The 17,829-nt window shown below is 48.2% G+C and overlaps 1 non-coding gene across 1 annotated transcript; it reads right to left on the bottom strand.

The window, feature by feature from the left end:
• Positions 1-11,959: 11,959 nt before the first annotated feature.
• On the bottom strand, positions 11,960-12,031 carry TRNAP-AGG (transfer RNA proline (anticodon AGG)). Its single transcript has one exon. It is a non-coding gene; the product is annotated as a tRNA-Pro (tRNA).
• Positions 12,032-17,829: the final 5,798 nt, after the last annotated feature.

Raw genomic sequence — 17,829 nt, 5'->3', positions numbered from 1 at the left:
GGAGTGCAGGGAAAAGAGGCTGATAGGAGTGCAGGGGAAAGAGGCTAATACAAGTGCAGAGAAAAGAGGCTGATACAAGTGCAGAGAAAAGAGGCTGATACAAGTGCAGGGAAAAGAGGCTGATACAAGTGCAGGGGGGGAAAGAGGCTGATACAAGTGCAGGGGAAAAGAGGCTGATAGGAGTGCAGGGAAAAGAGGCTGATAGGAGTGCAGGGAAAAGAGGCTGATACAAGTGCAGGGGGAAGAGGCTGATACAAGTGCAGGGAAAAGAGGCTGATACAAGTGCAGGGGAAAGAGGCTGATACAAGTGCAGGGGAAAGAGGCTGATACAAGTGCAGGGGAAAGAGGCTGATACAAGTGCAGGGAAAAGAGGCTGATACAAGTGCAGGGAAAAAAGGCTGATACAAGTGCAGGGAAAAGAGGCTGATACAAGTGCGGGGGGAAAAGAGGCTGATACGAGTGCAGGGAAAAGAGGCTGATACAAGTGCAGGGAAAAGAGGCTGATACAAGTGCGGGGGGAAAAGAGGCTGATACAAGTACAGGGAAAAGAGGCTGATAGGAGTGCAGGGAAAAGAGGCTGATAGGAGTGCAGGGAAAAAAGGCTGATAGGAGTGCAGGGGAAAGAGGCTGATAGGAGTGCAGGGGAAAGAGGCTGATAGGAGTGCAGGGGAAAGAGGCTAATACAAGTGCAGAGAAAAGAGGCTGATACAAGTGCAGAGAAAAGAGGCTGATACAAGTGCAGGGAAAAGAGGCTGATACAAGTGCAGGGGGGGAAAGAGGCTGATACAAGTGCAGGGGAAAAGAGGCTGATAGGAGTGCAGGGAAAAGAGGCTGATAGGAGTGCAGGGGAAAGAGGCTGCTACAAGTGCAGAGAAAAGAGGCTGATACAAGTGCAGGGAAAAGAGGCTGATACAAGTGCAGGGGGAAGAAGCTGATACAAGTGCAGGGAAAAGAGGCTGATACAAGTGCGGGGGGGAAAGAGGCTGATACAAATGCAGGGGAAAAGAGGCTGATACAAGTGCAGGGAAAAGAGGCTGATACAAGTGCAGGGGAAAGAGGCTGATACAAGTGCGGGGGAAAAGAGGCTGATACAAGTGCAGGGAAAAGAGGCTGATACAAGTGCAGGGAAAAGAGGCTGATACAAGTGCGGGGGAAAGAGGCTGATACAAGTGCAGGGGAAAGAGGCTGATACAAGTGCAGGGGAAAGAGGCTGATACAAGTGCAGGGAAAAGAGGCAGATACAAGTGCAGGGGAAAGAGGCTGATACAAGTGCAGGGAAAAGAGGCTGATACAAGTGCAGGGAAAAGAGGCTGATACAAGTGCAGGGGAAAAGAGGCTGATACAAGTGCAGGGAAAAGAGGCTGATACAAGTGCAGGGAAAAGAGGCTGATACAAGTGCGGGGGAAAGAGGCTGATACAAGTGCAGGGGAAAGAGGCTGATACAAGTGCAGGGGAAAGAGGCTGATACAAGTGCAGGGAAAAGAGGCAGATACAAGTGCAGGGGAAAGAGGCTGATACAAGTGCAGGGAAAAGAGGCTGATACAAGTGCAGGGAAAAGAGGCTGATACAAGTGCAGGGGAAAGAGGCTGATACAAGTGCATGGGAAAGAGGCTGATACAAGTGCAGGGAAAAGAGGCTGATACAAGTGCAGGGGAAAGAGGCTGATACAAGTGCAGGGGGGAGAGGCTGATACAAGTGCAGGGAAAAGAGGCTGATACAAGTGCAGGGGAAAGAGGCTGATACAAGTGCATGGGAAAGAGGCTGATACAAGTGCAGGGAAAAGAGGCTGATACAAGTGCAGGGAAAAGAGGCTGATACAAGTGCAGGGAAAAGAGGCTGATACAAGTGCAGGGGAAAGAGGCTGATACAAGTGCAGGGGGGGAAGAGGCTGATACAAGTGCAGGGGAAAGAGGCTGATACAAGTGCAGGGGGGGAAGAGGCTGATACAAGTGCAGGGGAAAGAGGCTGATACAAGTGCAGGGGAAAGAGGCTGAAACAAGTGCAGGGAAAAAGAGGCTGATACAAGTGCAGGGAAAAGAGGCTGCTACAAGTGCAGGGGAAAGAGGCTGATACAAGTGCAGGGGAAAGAGGCTGATACAAGTGCGGGGGGAAAAGAGGCTGATACGAGTGCAGGGGAAAAGAGGCTGATAGGAGTGCAGGGGAAAGAGGCTGCTACAAGTGCAGAGAAAAGAGGCTGATACAAGTGCAGAGAAAAGAGGCTGATACAAGTGCAGGGAAAAGAGGCTGATACAAGCGCAGGGAAAAGAGGCTGATACAAGTGCAGGGGGGGAAAGAGGCTGATACAAGTGCAGGGGGGGAAAGAGGCTGATACAAGTGCAGGGAAAAGAGACTGATACAAGTGCAGGGGGAAGAGGCTGATACAAGTGCAGGGAAAAGAGGCTGATACAAGTGCGGGGGGGAAAGAGGCTGATACAAGTGCAGGGGAAAAGAGGCTGATACAAGTGCAGGGAAAAGAGGCTGATACAAGTGCAGGGAAAAGAGGCTGATACAAGTGCAGGGAAAAGAGGCTGATACAATTGCAGGGGAAAGAGGCTGATACAAGTGCGGGGGGAAAAGAGGCTGATACAAGTGCAGGGAAAAGAGGCTGATACAAGTGCCGGGAAAAGAGGCTGATACAAGTGCAGGGAAAAGAGGCTGATACAAGTGCAGGGAAAAGAGGCTGATGCAAGTGCAGGGAAAAAAGGCTGATACAAGTGCAGGGAAAAGAGGCTGATACAAGTGCGGGGGAAAGAGGCTGATACAAGTGCAGGGGAAAGAGGCTGATACAAGTGCAGGGGAAAGAGGCTGATACAAGTGCAGGGGAAAGAGGCTGATACAAGTGCAGGGGAAAGAGGCTGATACAAGTGCAGGGGGGAGAGGCTGATACAAGTGCAGGGAAAAGAGGCTGATACAAGTGCAGGGGAAAGAGGCTGATACAAGTGCAGGGGAAAGAGGCTGATACAAGTGCAGGGGAAAGAGGCTGATACAAGTGCAGGGGAAAGAGGCTGATACAAGTGCAGGGGAAAGAGGCTGCTACAAGTGCAGGGGGGGAAAGAGGCTGATACAAGTGCAGGGAAAAGAGGCTGATACAAGTGCAGGGAAAAGAGGCTGATACAAGTGCAGGGAAAAGAGGCTGATACAAGTGCAGGGAAAAGAGGCTGATACAAGTGCAGGGGAAAGAGGCTGATGCAAGTGCAGGGAAAAGAGGCTGATACAAGTGCAGGGAAAAGAGGCTGATACAAGTGCAGGGGAAAGAGGCTGATGCAAGTGCAGGGAAAAGAGGCTGATACAAGTGCAGGGAAAAGAGGCTGATACAAGTGCAGGGGAAAGAGGCTGATACAAGTGCAGGGAAAAGAGGCTGATACAAGTGCAGGGAAAAGAGGCTGATACAAGTGCAGGGAAAAGAGGCTGATACAAGTGCAGGGAAAAGAGGCTGATACAAGTGCAGGGAAAAGAGGCTGATACAAGTGCAGGGAAAAGAGGCTGATACAAGTGCAGGGAAAAGAGGCTGATGCAAGTGCAGGGAAAAGAGGCTGATACAAGTGCAGGGAAAAGAGGCTGATACAAGTGCAGGGGAAAGAGGCTGATACAAGTGCAGGGAAAAGAGGCTGATACAAGTGCAGGGAAAAGAGGCTGATGCAAGTGCAGGGAAAAGAGGCTGATACAAGTGCAGGGAAAAGAGGCTGATACAAGTGCAGGGAAAAGAGGCTGATACAAGTGCAGGGAAAAGAGGCTGATACAAGTGCAGGGAAAAGAGGCTGATACAAGTGCAGGGAAAAGAGGCTGATACAAGTGCAGGGAAAAGAGGCTGCTACAAGTGCAGGGGAAAGAGGCTGATACAAGTGCAGGGAAAAGAGGCTGATACAAGTGCAGGGAAAAGAGGCTGATACAAGTGCAGGGAAGAGAGGCTGATACAAGTGCAGGGAAAAGAGGCTGATACAAGTGCAGGGAAAAGAGGCTGATGCAAGTGCAGGGAAAAGAGGCTGATACAAGTGCAGGGAAAAGAGGCTTATACAAGTGCAGGGGAAAGAGGCTGCTACAAGTGCAGGGGAAAGAGGCTGCTACAAGTGCAGGGGAAAGAGGCTGATACAAGTGCAGGGGGGGAAGAGGCTGATACAAGTGCAGGGGAAAGAGGCTGATACAAGTGCAGGGGGGGAAAGAGGCTGATACAAGTGCAGGGGAAAGAGGCTGATACAAGTGCAGGGGAAAGAGGCTGATACAAGTGCAGGGGAAAGAGGCTGATACAAGTGCAGGGAAAAGAGGCTGATACAAGTGCAGGGAAAAGAGGCTGATACAAGTGCAGGGAAAAGAGGCTGATACAAGTGCAGGGAAAAGAGGCTGATACAAGTGCAGGGAAAAAAGGCTGATACAAGTGCAGGGAAAAGAGGCTGATGCAAGTGCAGGGAAAAGAGGCTGATACAAGTGCAGGGAAAAGAGGCTGATACAAGTGCAGGGGAAAGAGGCTTATACAAGTGCAGGGGAAAGAGGCTGATACAAGTGCAGGGGAAAGAGGCTGCTACAAGTGCAGGGAAAAGAGGCTGATACAAGTGCAGGGGGGGAAAGAGGCTGATACAAGTGCAGGGAAAAGAGGCTGATACAAGTGCAGGGAAAAGAGGCTGATACAAGTGCAGGGGGGGGGGACAGGCTGATACAAGTGCAGGGAAAAGAGGCTGATACAAGTGCAGGGGAAAGAGGCTGATGCAAGTGCAGGGAAAAGAGGCTGATACAAGTGCAGGGAAAAGAGGCTGATACAAGTGCAGGGAAAAGAGGCTGATACAAGTGCAGGGAAAAGAGGCTGATACAAGTGCAGGGAAAAGAGGCTGATACAAGTGCAGGGAAAAGAGGCTGATACAAGTGCAGGGAAAAGAGGCTGATACAAGTGCAGGGAAAAGAGGCTGATACAAGTGCAGGGAAAAGAGGCTGATGCAAGTGCAGGGAAAAGAGGCTGATACAAGTGCAGGGAAAAGAGGCTGATACAAGTGCAGGGGAAAGAGGCTGATACAAGTGCAGGGAAAAGAGGCTGATACAAGTGCAGGGAAAAGAGGCTGATGCAAGTGCAGGGAAAAGAGGCTGATACAAGTGCAGGGAAAAGAGGCTGATACAAGTGCAGGGAAAAGAGGCTGATACAAGTGCAGGGAAAAGAGGCTGATACAAGTGCAGGGAAAAGAGGCTGATACAAGTGCAGGGAAAAGAGGCTGATACAAGTGCAGGGAAAAGAGGCTGCTACAAGTGCAGGGGAAAGAGGCTGATACAAGTGCAGGGAAAAGAGGCTGATACAAGTGCAGGGAAAAGAGGCTGATACAAGTGCAGGGAAGAGAGGCTGATACAAGTGCAGGGAAAAGAGGCTGATACAAGTGCAGGGAAAAGAGGCTGATGCAAGTGCAGGGAAAAGAGGCTGATACAAGTGCAGGGAAAAGAGGCTGATACAAGTGCAGGGGAAAGAGGCTGCTACAAGTGCAGGGGAAAGAGGCTGATACAAGTGCAGGGGAAAGAGGCTGCTACAAGTGCAGGGGAAAGAGGCTGATACAAGTGCAGGGGGGGAAGAGGCTGATACAAGTGCAGGGGAAAGAGGCTGATACAAGTGCAGGGGGGGAAAGAGGCTGATACAAGTGCAGGGAAAAGAGGCTGATACAAGTGCAGGGGAAAGAGGCTGATACAAGTGCAGGGGAAAGAGGCTGATACAAGTGCAGGGAAAAGAGGCTGATACAAGTGCAGGGAAAAGAGGCTGATACAAGTGCAGGGAAAAGAGGCTGATACAAGTGCAGGGAAAAGAGGCTGATACAAGTGCAGGGGAAAGAGGCTTATACAAGTGCAGGGGAAAGAGGCTGATACAAGTGCAGGGGAAAGAGGCTGCTACAAGTGCAGGGGGGGAAAGAGGCTGATACAAGTGCAGGGAAAAGAGGCTGATACAAGTGCAGGGAAAAGAGGCTGATACAAGTGCAGAGGAAAGAGGCTGATGCAAGTGCAGGGAAAAGAGGCTGATACAAGTGCAGGGAAAAGAGGCTGATACAAGTGCAGGGGAAAGAGGCTGATACAAGTGCAGGGAAAAGAGGCTGATACAAGTGCAGGGAAAAGAGGCTGATACAAGTGCAGGGAAAAGAGGCTGATACAAGTGCAGGGAAAAGAGGCTGATACAAGTGCAGGGAAAAGAGGCTGATACAAGTGCAGGGAAAAGAGGCTGATACAAGTGCAGGGAAAAGAGGCTGATACAAGTGCAGGGAAAAGAGGCTGATGCAAGTGCAGGGAAAAGAGGCTGATACAAGTGCAGGGAAAAGAGGCTGATACAAGTGCAGGGAAAAGAGGCTGATACAAGTGCAGGGAAAAGAGGCTGATACAAGTGCAGGGGAAAGAGGCTGATGCAAGTGCAGGGAAAAGAGACTGATACAAGTGCAGGGAAAAGAGGCTGATACAAGTGCAGGGGAAAGAGGCTGATGCAAGTGCAGGGAAAAGAGACTGATACAAGTGCAGGGAAAAGAGGCTGATACAAGTGCAGGGGAAAGAGGCTGATGCAAGTGCAGGGAAAAGAGGCTGATACAAGTGCAGGGAAAAGAGGCTGATACAAGTGCAGGGGAAAGAGGCTGATACAAGTGCAGGGAAAAGAGGCTGATACAAGTGCAGGGAAAAGAGGCTGATACAAGTGCAGGGAAAAGAGGCTGATACAAGTGCAGGGAAAAGAGGCTGATACAAGTGCAGGGAAAAGAGGCTGATACAAGTGCAGGGAAAAGAGGCTGATGCAAGTGCAGGGAAAAGAGGCTGATACAAGTGCAGGGAAAAGAGGCTGATACAAGTGCAGGGGAAAGAGGCTGATACAAGTGCAGGGAAAAGAGGCTGATACAAGTGCAGGGAAAAGAGGCTGATGCAAGTGCAGGGAAAAGAGGCTGATACAAGTGCAGGGAAAAGAGGCTGATACAAGTGCAGGGAAAAGAGGCTGATACAAGTGCAGGGAAAAGAGGCTGATACAAGTGCAGGGAAAAGAGGCTGATACAAGTGCAGGGAAAAGAGGCTGATACAAGTGCAGGGAAAAGAGGCTGATACAAGTGCAGGGAAAAGAGGCTGATACAAGTGCAGGGAAAAGAGGCTGATACAAGTGCAGGGAAAAGAGGCTGATACAAGTGCAGGGAAAAGAGGCTGATACAAGTGCAGGGAAAAGAGGCTGCTACAAGTGCAGGGGAAAGAGGCTGATACAAGTGCAGGGAAAAGAGGCTGATACAAGTGCAGGGAAAAGAGGCTGATACAAGTGCAGGGAAGAGAGGCTGATACAAGAGCAGGGAAAAGAGGCTGATACAAGTGCAGGGAAAAGAGGCTGATGCAAGTGCAGGGAAAAGAGGCTGATACAAGTGCAGGGAAAAGAGGCTGATACAAGTGCGGGGGGAAAGAGGCTGATACAAGTGCAGGGAAAAGAGGCTGATACAAGTGCAGGGGAAAAGAGGCTGATACAAGTGCAGGGAAAAGAGGCTGATACAAGTGCAGGGGAAAGAGGCTGCTACAAGTGCAGGGGAAAGAGGCTGATACAAGTGCAGGGGAAAGAGGCTGCTACAAGTGCAGGGGAAAGAGGCTGATACAAGTGCAGGGAAAAGAGGCTGATACAAGTGCAGGGGAAAGAGGCTGATACAAGTGCAGGGGAAAGAGGCTGATACAAGTGCAGGGAAAAGAGGCTGATACAAGTGCAGGGAAAAGAGGCTGATACAAGTGCAGGGAAAAGAGGCTGATACAAGTGCAGGGAAAAGAGGCTGATACAAGTGCAGGGGAAAGAGGCTTATACAAGTGCAGGGGAAAGAGGCTGATACAAGTGCAGGGGAAAGAGGCTGCTACAAGTGCAGGGGGGGAAAGAGGCTGATACAAGTGCAGGGAAAAGAGGCTGATACAAGTGCAGGGAAAAGAGGCTGATACAAGTGCAGAGGAAAGAGGCTGATGCAAGTGCAGGGAAAAGAGGCTGATACAAGTGCAGGGAAAAGAGGCTGATACAAGTGCAGGGGAAAGAGGCTGATACAAGTGCAGGGAAAAGAGGCTGATACAAGTGCAGGGAAAAGAGGCTGATACAAGTGCAGGGAAAAGAGGCTGATGCAAGTGCAGGGAAAAGAGGCTGATACAAGTGCAGGGAAAAGAGGCTGATACAAGTGCAGGGAAAAGAGGCTGATACAAGTGCAGGGAAAAGAGGCTGATACAAGTGCAGGGAAAAGAGGCTGATGCAAGTGCAGGGAAAAGAGGCTGATACAAGTGCAGGGAAAAGAGGCTGATACAAGTGCAGGGGAAAGAGGCTGATGCAAGTGCAGGGAAAAGAGACTGATACAAGTGCAGGGAAAAGAGGCTGATACAAGTGCAGGGGAAAGAGGCTGATGCAAGTGCAGGGAAAAGAGGCTGATACAAGTGCAGGGAAAAGAGGCTGATACAAGTGCAGGGGAAAGAGGCTGATACAAGTGCAGGGAAAAGAGGCTGATACAAGTGCAGGGAAAAGAGGCTGATACAAGTGCAGGGAAAAGAGGCTGATACAAGTGCAGGGAAAAGAGGCTGATACAAGTGCAGGGAAAAGAGGCTGATACAAGTGCAGGGAAAAGAGGCTGATGCAAGTGCAGGGAAAAGAGGCTGATACAAGTGCAGGGAAAAGAGGCTGATACAAGTGCAGGGGAAAGAGGCTGATACAAGTGCAGGGAAAAGAGGCTGATACAAGTGCAGGGAAAAGAGGCTGATGCAAGTGCAGGGAAAAGAGGCTGATACAAGTGCAGGGAAAAGAGGCTGATACAAGTGCAGGGAAAAGAGGCTGATACAAGTGCAGGGAAAAGAGGCTGATACAAGTGCAGGGAAAAGAGGCTGATACAAGTGCAGGGAAAAGAGGCTGCTACAAGTGCAGGGGAAAGAGGCTGATACAAGTGCAGGGGAAAGAGGCTGATACAAGTGCAGGGAAAAGAGGCTGATACAAGTGCAGGGAAAAGAGGCTGATACAAGTGCAGGGAAGAGAGGCTGATACAAGTGCAGGGAAAAGAGGCTGATACAAGTGCAGGGAAAAGAGGCTGATGCAAGTGCAGGGAAAAGAGGCTGATACAAGTGCAGGGAAAAGAGGCTGATACAAGTGCAGGGGAAAGAGGCTGCTACAAGTGCAGGGGAAAGAGGCTGATACAAGTGCAGGGGAAAGAGGCTGCTACAAGTGCAGGGGAAAGAGGCTGATACAAGTGCAGGGGGGGGAAGAGGCTGATACAAGTGCAGGGGAAAGAGGCTGATACAAGTGCAGGGGAAAGAGGCTGATACAAGTGCAGGGGAAAGAGGCTGATACAAGTGCAGGGAAAAGAGGCTGATACAAGTGCAGGGAAAAGAGGCTGATACAAGTGCAGGGAAAAGAGGCTGATACAAGTGCAGGGGAAAGAGGCTGATACAAGTGCAGGGAAAAGAGGCTGATACAAGTGCAGGGAAAAGAGGCTGATGCAAGTGCAGGGAAAAGAGGCTGATACAAGTGCAGGGAAAAGAGGCTGATACAAGTGCAGGGGAAAGAGGCTTATACAAGTGCAGGGGAAAGAGGCTGATACAAGTGCAGGGGAAAGAGGCTGCTACAAGTGCAGGGGGGGAAAGAGGCTGATACAAGTGCAGGGAAAAGAGGCTGATACAAGTGCAGGGAAAAGAGGCTGATACAAGTGCAGGGAAAAGAGGCTGATACAAGTGCAGGGGAAAGAGGCTGATGCAAGTGCAGGGAAAAGAGGCTGATACAAGTGCAGGGAAAAGAGGCTGATACAAGTGCAGGGGAAAGAGGCTGATACAAGTGCAGGGAAAAGAGGCTGATACAAGTGCAGGGAAAAGAGGCTGATACAAGTGCAGGGAAAAGAGGCTGATACAAGTGCAGGGGAAAGAGGCTGATACAAGTGCAGGGAAAAGAGGCTGATACAAGTGCAGGGAAAAGAGGCTGATACAAGTGCAGGGAAAAGAGGCTGATACAAGTGCAGGGAAAAGAGGCTGATACAAGTGCAGGGAAAAGAGGCTGATACAAGTGCAGGGAAAAGAGGCTGATGCAAGTGCAGGGAAAAGAGGCTGATACAAGTGCAGGGAAAAGAGGCTGATACAAGTGCAGGGGAAAGAGGCTGATACAAGTGCAGGGGGGGGAAGAGGCTGATACAAGTGCAGGGAAGAGAGGCTGATACAAGTGCAGGGAAAAGAGGCTGATACAAGTGCAGGAAAAAGAGGCTGATACAAGTGCAGGGGAAAGAGGCTGATACAAGTGCAGGGAAAAGAGGCTGATACAAGTGCAGGGAAAAGAGGCTGATACAAGTGCAGGGAAAAGAGGCTGATACAAGTGCAGGGAAAAGAGGCTGATACAAGTGCAGGGAAAAGAGGCTGATACAAGTGCAGGAAAAAGAGGCTGATACAAGTGCAGGGAAAAGAGGCTGATACAAGTGCAGGGGGGGGGGAACTCGGACAGGAAAAAAAATGTTTTAGTTTTTTTAATTCATTACATATTTTCAAATAGCACATCATGCATACATTAATGGCCACGGTGCCCCCAATAATAGTCAAGAGGCAAATAATAAACGTAGTGCCCCAAACACGAGCTCAGTGCCCCCAATAATAGTCAAGAGCCCCATAATAGGCACAGTGCCCCCAATAACAGGCACAGTGCCCCCAATAATAGTCAAGAGGTAAATAATAAACGTAGTGCCCCCAAAACCGAGCACAATGCCCCCAATAATAGTCAAGAGCCCCATTATAAGCATAGTGAACCCAATAACAGCCACAGTGCCCCCAATAATAGTCAAGAGCCCCATTATAAGCATAGTGAACCCAATAACAGCCACAGTGCCCCCAATAATAGTCAAGAGCCCCATTATAAGCATAGTGAACCCAATAACAGCCACAGTGCCCCCAATAATAGTCAAGAGCCCCATTATAAGCATAGTGAACCCAATAACAGGCACAGTGCCCCCAATAATAGTCAAGAGTTCCATAATAAGTACAGTGCCCCCAATAACAAGCACAGTGCCCTCAATAATAGTCAAGAACCCCATAACATGCACAGTTCCCCAATAACAAGTGCAGTGCCCTCAATAATAGATGCTGTGCCCCATTAATAGTCAAGAGTCCCATAATGTGTAGTGCCCCAATAACAAGCACAGTGCCCTAAACAGCAAGCACAGTGCCCCCAATAGCAAGCACAGTGCCCCCAATAATAAGCACAGTGCCCCCAATAGCAAGCACAGTGCCCCCAATAATAAGCACAGTGCCCCCAATAATAAGCACAGTGCCCCCAATAACAAATACAGTGCCCACAATAATAGTCAAGAGCCCCATAATAAGCACAAAACCCCCAATAATAGTCAAGAACACCATAACAAGTGCAGTGCCCCCATTAATAGTCAAGAGCCTTATAATAAGTGTAGAGCCCCAATAACTAGCACAGTGCCCCCAATAATATTCAAGAACCTTATAACATGCGCAGTTCCCCCAATAATAAGCGCAGTGCCCCAATAAACACAGTGCCCCCAATAATAAGCACAGTGCCCCCAATAACAAGCACAGTGCCCCAATAATAAGCGCCGTGCCCCCAATAATAAGCGCAGTGACCCCAATAATAAGCGCAGTGCCCCAATAAACACAGTGCCCCCAATAATAAGCACAGTGCCCCCAATAATAAGCACAGTGCCCACAATAATAAGCACAGTGCCCCCAATAATAAGCACAGTGCCCCCAATAATAAGCGCAGTGCCCCCAATAATATGCGCAGTGCCCCCAATAACAGATAAGTGCCCCATAACAAGCGCAGTGCTGCTGAAGACAAGTGACGACACACTGTAGAGGTGGATGAAGCTTTATTTTATGGAGAAAGTTGTTTGACAACGAGTTATTAACCCTTCGTTGTGATACAATTCACCACGAGCCACACAAAGGTTGTTTTTTTATTTATTGGGGTCTTTTGGGCATTTTCCTATTATCTGAAATTTTTGAACTCTTTCACTGAAATATCATTCACCTTATAAAAAATGGGCTCGTCCGGGATTTGAACCCGGGACCTCTCGCACCCTAAGCGAGAATCATACCCCTAGACCAACGAGCCGACACATGCACTGGGAAGGGTTGACGTAATCATTTCCTGCAGAACCAGTGAGTACTGTTCTCTTATTCCTTCTGTATCTTCCCACTGATACATACCGCCATACTGACACATACCTATACTGGTGCATACCGCCATACTGACACATACCTACACTGATACATACCGCCATACTGACACATACCTATACTGGTGCATACCGCCATACTGACACATACCTATACTGGTGCATACCGCCATACTGACACATACCTATACTGGTGCATACCGCCATACTGACACATACCTATACTGGTATATACCGCCATACTGACACATACCTACACTGATACATACCGCCATACTGACACATACCTATACTGGTGCATACCGCCATACTGACACATACCTATACTGGTGCATGCCGCCATACTGACACATACCTATACTGGTGCATACCGCCATACTGACACATACCTATACTGGTGCATACCGCCATACTGACACATACCTATACTGGTGCATACCGCCATACTGACACATACCTATACTGGTGCATACCGCCATACTGACACATACCTATACTGGTGCATACCGCCATACTGACACATACCTATACTGGTGCATACCACCATACTGACACATACCTACGCTGGTGCATACCGCCATACTGACACATACCTACACTGGTGCATACCGCCATACTGACACATACCTACACTGGTGCATACCGCCATACTGACACATACCTACACTGGTGCATACCGCCATACTGACACATAGTTATACTGATACATACCACCATATTGATACTTACCACCATACTGATACACAATGCCATACTGATAGATGTTGTCAAACTGAAACATACCGCCATACTGACACATACCTATACTGGTGCATACCGCCATACTGACACATACCTATACTGGTGCATACCGCCATACTGACACATACCTACACTGGTGCATACCGCCATACTGACACATACCTACACTGGTGCATACCACCATACTGACACATAGTTATACTGATACATACCGTCATATTGATACCACCATACTGATACACAATGCCATACTGATAGATGTCAAACTGAAACATACCGCCATACTGATACATACCGCCATACTGATACACAATGCTATACTGATATATACTGATAGATATTGTCAAACTGAAACATACCACCATATTGATACATACCGCCATACATATTGTCATACTGATATATTCTGGTATACTGATACATACCGCCATACTGATGCATACTGCCATATTGATAGATATTTTCATACTGATACACACCACCATACTGATATCGTCTTACTGACACATACCGCCACACTGATACATACTGCCATACAGATATACTGATACATATTGTCAAACTGATACGTCATATTGTACATACCGCCATACTGATACATATTGTCATATTAATATATACCGACATACTGATCCATACCACCATGTTGATACATACCACCATACTGATACAACTTGTGAAACTGATACATACTGTCATACTGATACATACCACTATACTGATACATACCACTATACTGATACATACCGCTACTGATGCATAATATTGTCATATTGATAGATACTATCATATTGTACATACCGCTATACTGATACATAAAGCTATACTAATACATACTGCTATACTTACATTGTCATTCTGATACATACTGCCATACTGATACATACCGCTATACTGATACAGTTTGTTATACTGGTAAATACCGCCGTACTGCCCCAATAACAAGCACAGTGCCTCAATAACAGCCTTGTGCCCCACAACAAGTGCAATGCCCCCAATAACAGCCAAGTGCCTCACAACAAGCACAGTGTGCATTCCAGTAATCTGGTATTGAGTTCAATGCTGACAGATTACCAGATTATTGACTTCAATCGTGTCAGTAAATCAGGTAATCCGGCACAATCAGATAATCAGGCATCTGATAATCCGGCATAATCAGTCAATAATCATATAATCTAGGACCAATGAACTCAATGCCGGATTACCGGATTTGAGTTCAATGACTTCACCTGAGGTCAGGTCACCTGAGGTCACAGCTGGGGTCCTGCAGAAACTGACACCTCAGGTGAACTCACTGATGTCACCATTCTCACAGCTGTGGCTCCCTCACTGTGTCTCATCGGCCGCAGTGATCGGTCACGTTTTCTAATGTGACCGCGCTCTATGACCTCAAATGTAGCAGAGCTGGGATAATAATGTGACATTGGGGTGTGGATTACATCAGACCTGCAGGGGTGCTTTGGGGGTTAATATTTGTTGTTTTTTCCCTGTGTTTTGTGTTTAGTTCTTTTTACTCTGTTGATAAGTAATGGGTGGTCTCATAGACCCCCTCCCCATTACTAATCCTTAGCTTCATGGCAGCTGTGATTTTTTTGACAAATTGCAGTAGTCATTAACCCCTTCTATTACCCCGATTGCCACCACACCTGGGCAATTGGGATGAGCTGGGTAAAGTGCCGGGATTGGTGCTTCTCCTGGATGCGCCAATTCTGGGGTGGCTGAAGGCTGCTATTTTTAGGGTAGGGAGGGGCCAATAACCATGGGCATCCCCAGCCAGAGAATACCGACCCCCAGCTGTCTGCTTTATCTTGGCTGGGTATCAAAAATGAGGGGGACCGACCGACCGACTGTTTTTGACATTATTTAAATATTTTTTTTTTAAAAAAAGCAGCATGGAGTCCCCCGTATATTAATACGTAACCTCCAGCTGTTTGCTGTGTCTGCACTGGGTATCAAAATAGGACGAACCCTACGTCATTTTTTCCAATTATAAATTTATTTTTACACTTCACTTTGGGGACCCAGACAGCATGTGGAAGGGCAACCAATCACAGACACTGTCACAAAGGGTGGGCGGGGGAAGCAGTGAATATTCATGAGGTTTAAAGAGCAGACCCAAAGCAGAGTAACAGCCGTGCGGAAACTTGGTAAGTAAAACTGTCTTGCTTTAATCCTCATTTTACTTCCTTTTTCCCTTTTTTTAATTTATTTTTATCCCAGCGACAGAACCCAACAGTAACACGAACGTCAATGAGAAGGCTGAGTCTGCCCATCACTATTAGTAATGTAATGTATGTACGCAGTGACTGCACCAGCAGAATAGTGAGTGCAGCTCTGGAGTACCTTACACTGGTGCAGTATTTCACAAAAGTGAGTACACCCCTCACATTTTTGTAAATATTTTATTATATCTTTTCCAGGGACAGAACTGCAGATCTGACCCTGTGATACAATGTACAGTGTCAGTGTGCAGCTTGTATACAATGTACAGTGTCAGTGTGCAGCTTGTATACAATGTACAGTGTCAGTCTGCAGCTTGTATACAATGTACAGTGTCAGTGTGCAGCTTGTACACAATGCAAAGTGTCGGTGCGCAGCTTGTATACAATGTACAGTGTCAGTGTGCAGCATGTATACAATGTACAGTGTCAGTGCGCAGCTTGTATACAATGTACAGTGTCAGTGCGACACTTGTATACAATGTACAGTGTCAGTGTGCAGCTTGTATACAATGTACAGTGTCGGTGCGCAGCTTGTATACAATGTACAGTGTCAGTGCACAGCTTGTATACAATGTACAGTGTCAGTGCGCAGCTTATATACAATGTACATTGTCAGGGCGCAGCTCGTATAGAATGTACAGTGTCAGTGCGCAGCTGGTATACAATGTACAGTGTCAGTGTGCAGCTCGTATACAATGTACAGTGTCAATGCGCAGCTTGTATACAATGTACAGTGTCGGTGCGCAGCTTGTATACAATGTACAGTGTCAGTGTGTAGCTTGTATACAATGTACAGTGTCGGTGCGCAGCTTGTATACAATGTACAGTGTCAGTGTGTAGCTTGTATACAATGTACAGTGTCAGTGCGCAGCTCGTATAACAGTGTACATTTGGTGGTGCTCACCTTTGTGATACATAACTATATAAATCATGTGGAGGAGTAATGTTACGCACAAGAATAGTGTCTCTTCAGTGTCAGTAGGAATCAGGCCTCATTCTCTGCTCCGGGTTCTCGGTTTCCTGCATGTTTGCAGCGGACGGTGAAGATTTGGGGCGGAGGAGCCCGTGGTGCTGATCACAATGGCTTTATCTCTGATTTCCAGCCTTTGGCCGCACATTACTGGAATGACGAGAAACAGAAGGTTGTTTTTTGTTTTTTTCGAGGCTGTTTAGAGGTCAAATATTTGTGAGATTGCTGCACTGCTTCATGTCTGCGCAGGGTTCATCAGTTTCTGGCCAGGGTGCAATTATCTCATTTTTTGTGGCTAGGAAGAAATGTCCGATCAATTCTCTTGATGATCGATGACTGTAGACGTCAGATATCGGGTCAGGCTCTCATGCAGTCCGGTCCCTGGCAGCTTTTAAAGTGTCTCTTTCTCTGAAATGTTGCAATTTTTTCAAAATAAAGCATGTCCTTACAATCACAAGCTTCTTTTGGAAAATTCATGTTCCCCTAAGATGTCACAAAATTTGCAGGAGTACAGAAAAGTACTCCAGGAGGGGGTGGGGAGACTGGAGAACACTTCAACAAAATTTTAAGTTGCAATTGATTAATCAGCTGCAAACATCTGGAAAACAAAAATCACAATTAGTGATGAGCGGGCACTACCATGCTCGGGTGCTCAGTACTGGTAACTAGTGATGAGCGGGCACTACCATGCTCGGGTGCTCAGTACTGGTAACTAGTGATGAGCGGGCACTACCATGCTCGGGTGCTCAGTACTGGTAACTAGTGATGAGCGGGCACTACCATGCTCGGGTGCTCAGTACTGGTAACTAGTGATGAGCGGGCACTACCATGCTCGGGTGCTCAGTACTGGTAACTAGTGATGAGCGGGCACTACCATGCTCGGGTGCTCAGTACTGGTAACTAGTGATGAGCGGGCACTACCATGCTCGGGTGCTCAGTACTGGTAACTAGTGATGAGCGGGCACTACCATGCTCGGGTGCTCAGTACTGGTAACTAGTGATGAGCGGGCACTACCATGCTCGGGTGCTCAGTATTGGTAACTAGTGATGAGCGGACACTACCATGCTCGGGTGCTCAGTACTGGTAACTAGTGATGAGTGGGCACTACCATGCTCGGGTGCTCAGTACTGGTAACTAGTGATGAGCGGGCACTACCATGCTCGGGTGCTCAGTATTGGTAACTAGTGATGAGCGGACACTACCATGCTCGGGTGCTCAGTACTGGTAACTAGTGATGAGCGGGCACTACCATGCTCGGGTGATCAGTACTGGTAACTAGTGATGAGCGGGCACTACCATGCTCGGGTGCTCAGTACTGGTAACTAGTGATGAGCGGGCACTACCATGCTCGGGTGATCAGTACTGGTAACTAGTGATGAGCGGGCACTACCATGCTCGGGTGCTCAGTACTGGTAACTAGTGATGAGCGGGCACTACCATGCTCGGGTGCTCAGTACTGGTAACTAGTGATGAGCGGGCACTACCATGCTCGGGTGCTCAGTATTGGTAACTAGTGATGAGCGGACACTACCATGCTCGGGTGCTCAGTACTGGTAACTAGTGATGAGTGGGCACTACCATGCTCGGGTGCTCAGTACTGGTAACTAGTGATGAGCGGGCACTACCATGCTCGGGTGCTCAGTACTGGTAACTAGTGATGAGCGGACACTACCATGCTCGGGTGCTCAGTACTGGTAACTAGTGATGAGTGGGCACTACCATGCTCGGGTGCTCAGTACTGGTAACTAGTGATGAGTGGGCACTACCATGCTCAGGTGCTCAGTACTGGTAACTAGTGAT

Source organism: Anomaloglossus baeobatrachus, chromosome 2 (assembly GCF_048569485.1).
Source record: "Anomaloglossus baeobatrachus isolate aAnoBae1 chromosome 2, aAnoBae1.hap1, whole genome shotgun sequence".
NCBI classification, from domain to species: Eukaryota; Metazoa; Chordata; class Amphibia; order Anura; family Aromobatidae; genus Anomaloglossus; species Anomaloglossus baeobatrachus.
The sequence above is the reverse complement of the archived record's forward strand: the minus strand, read 5'-3'. Positions and strand labels throughout refer to the sequence as shown.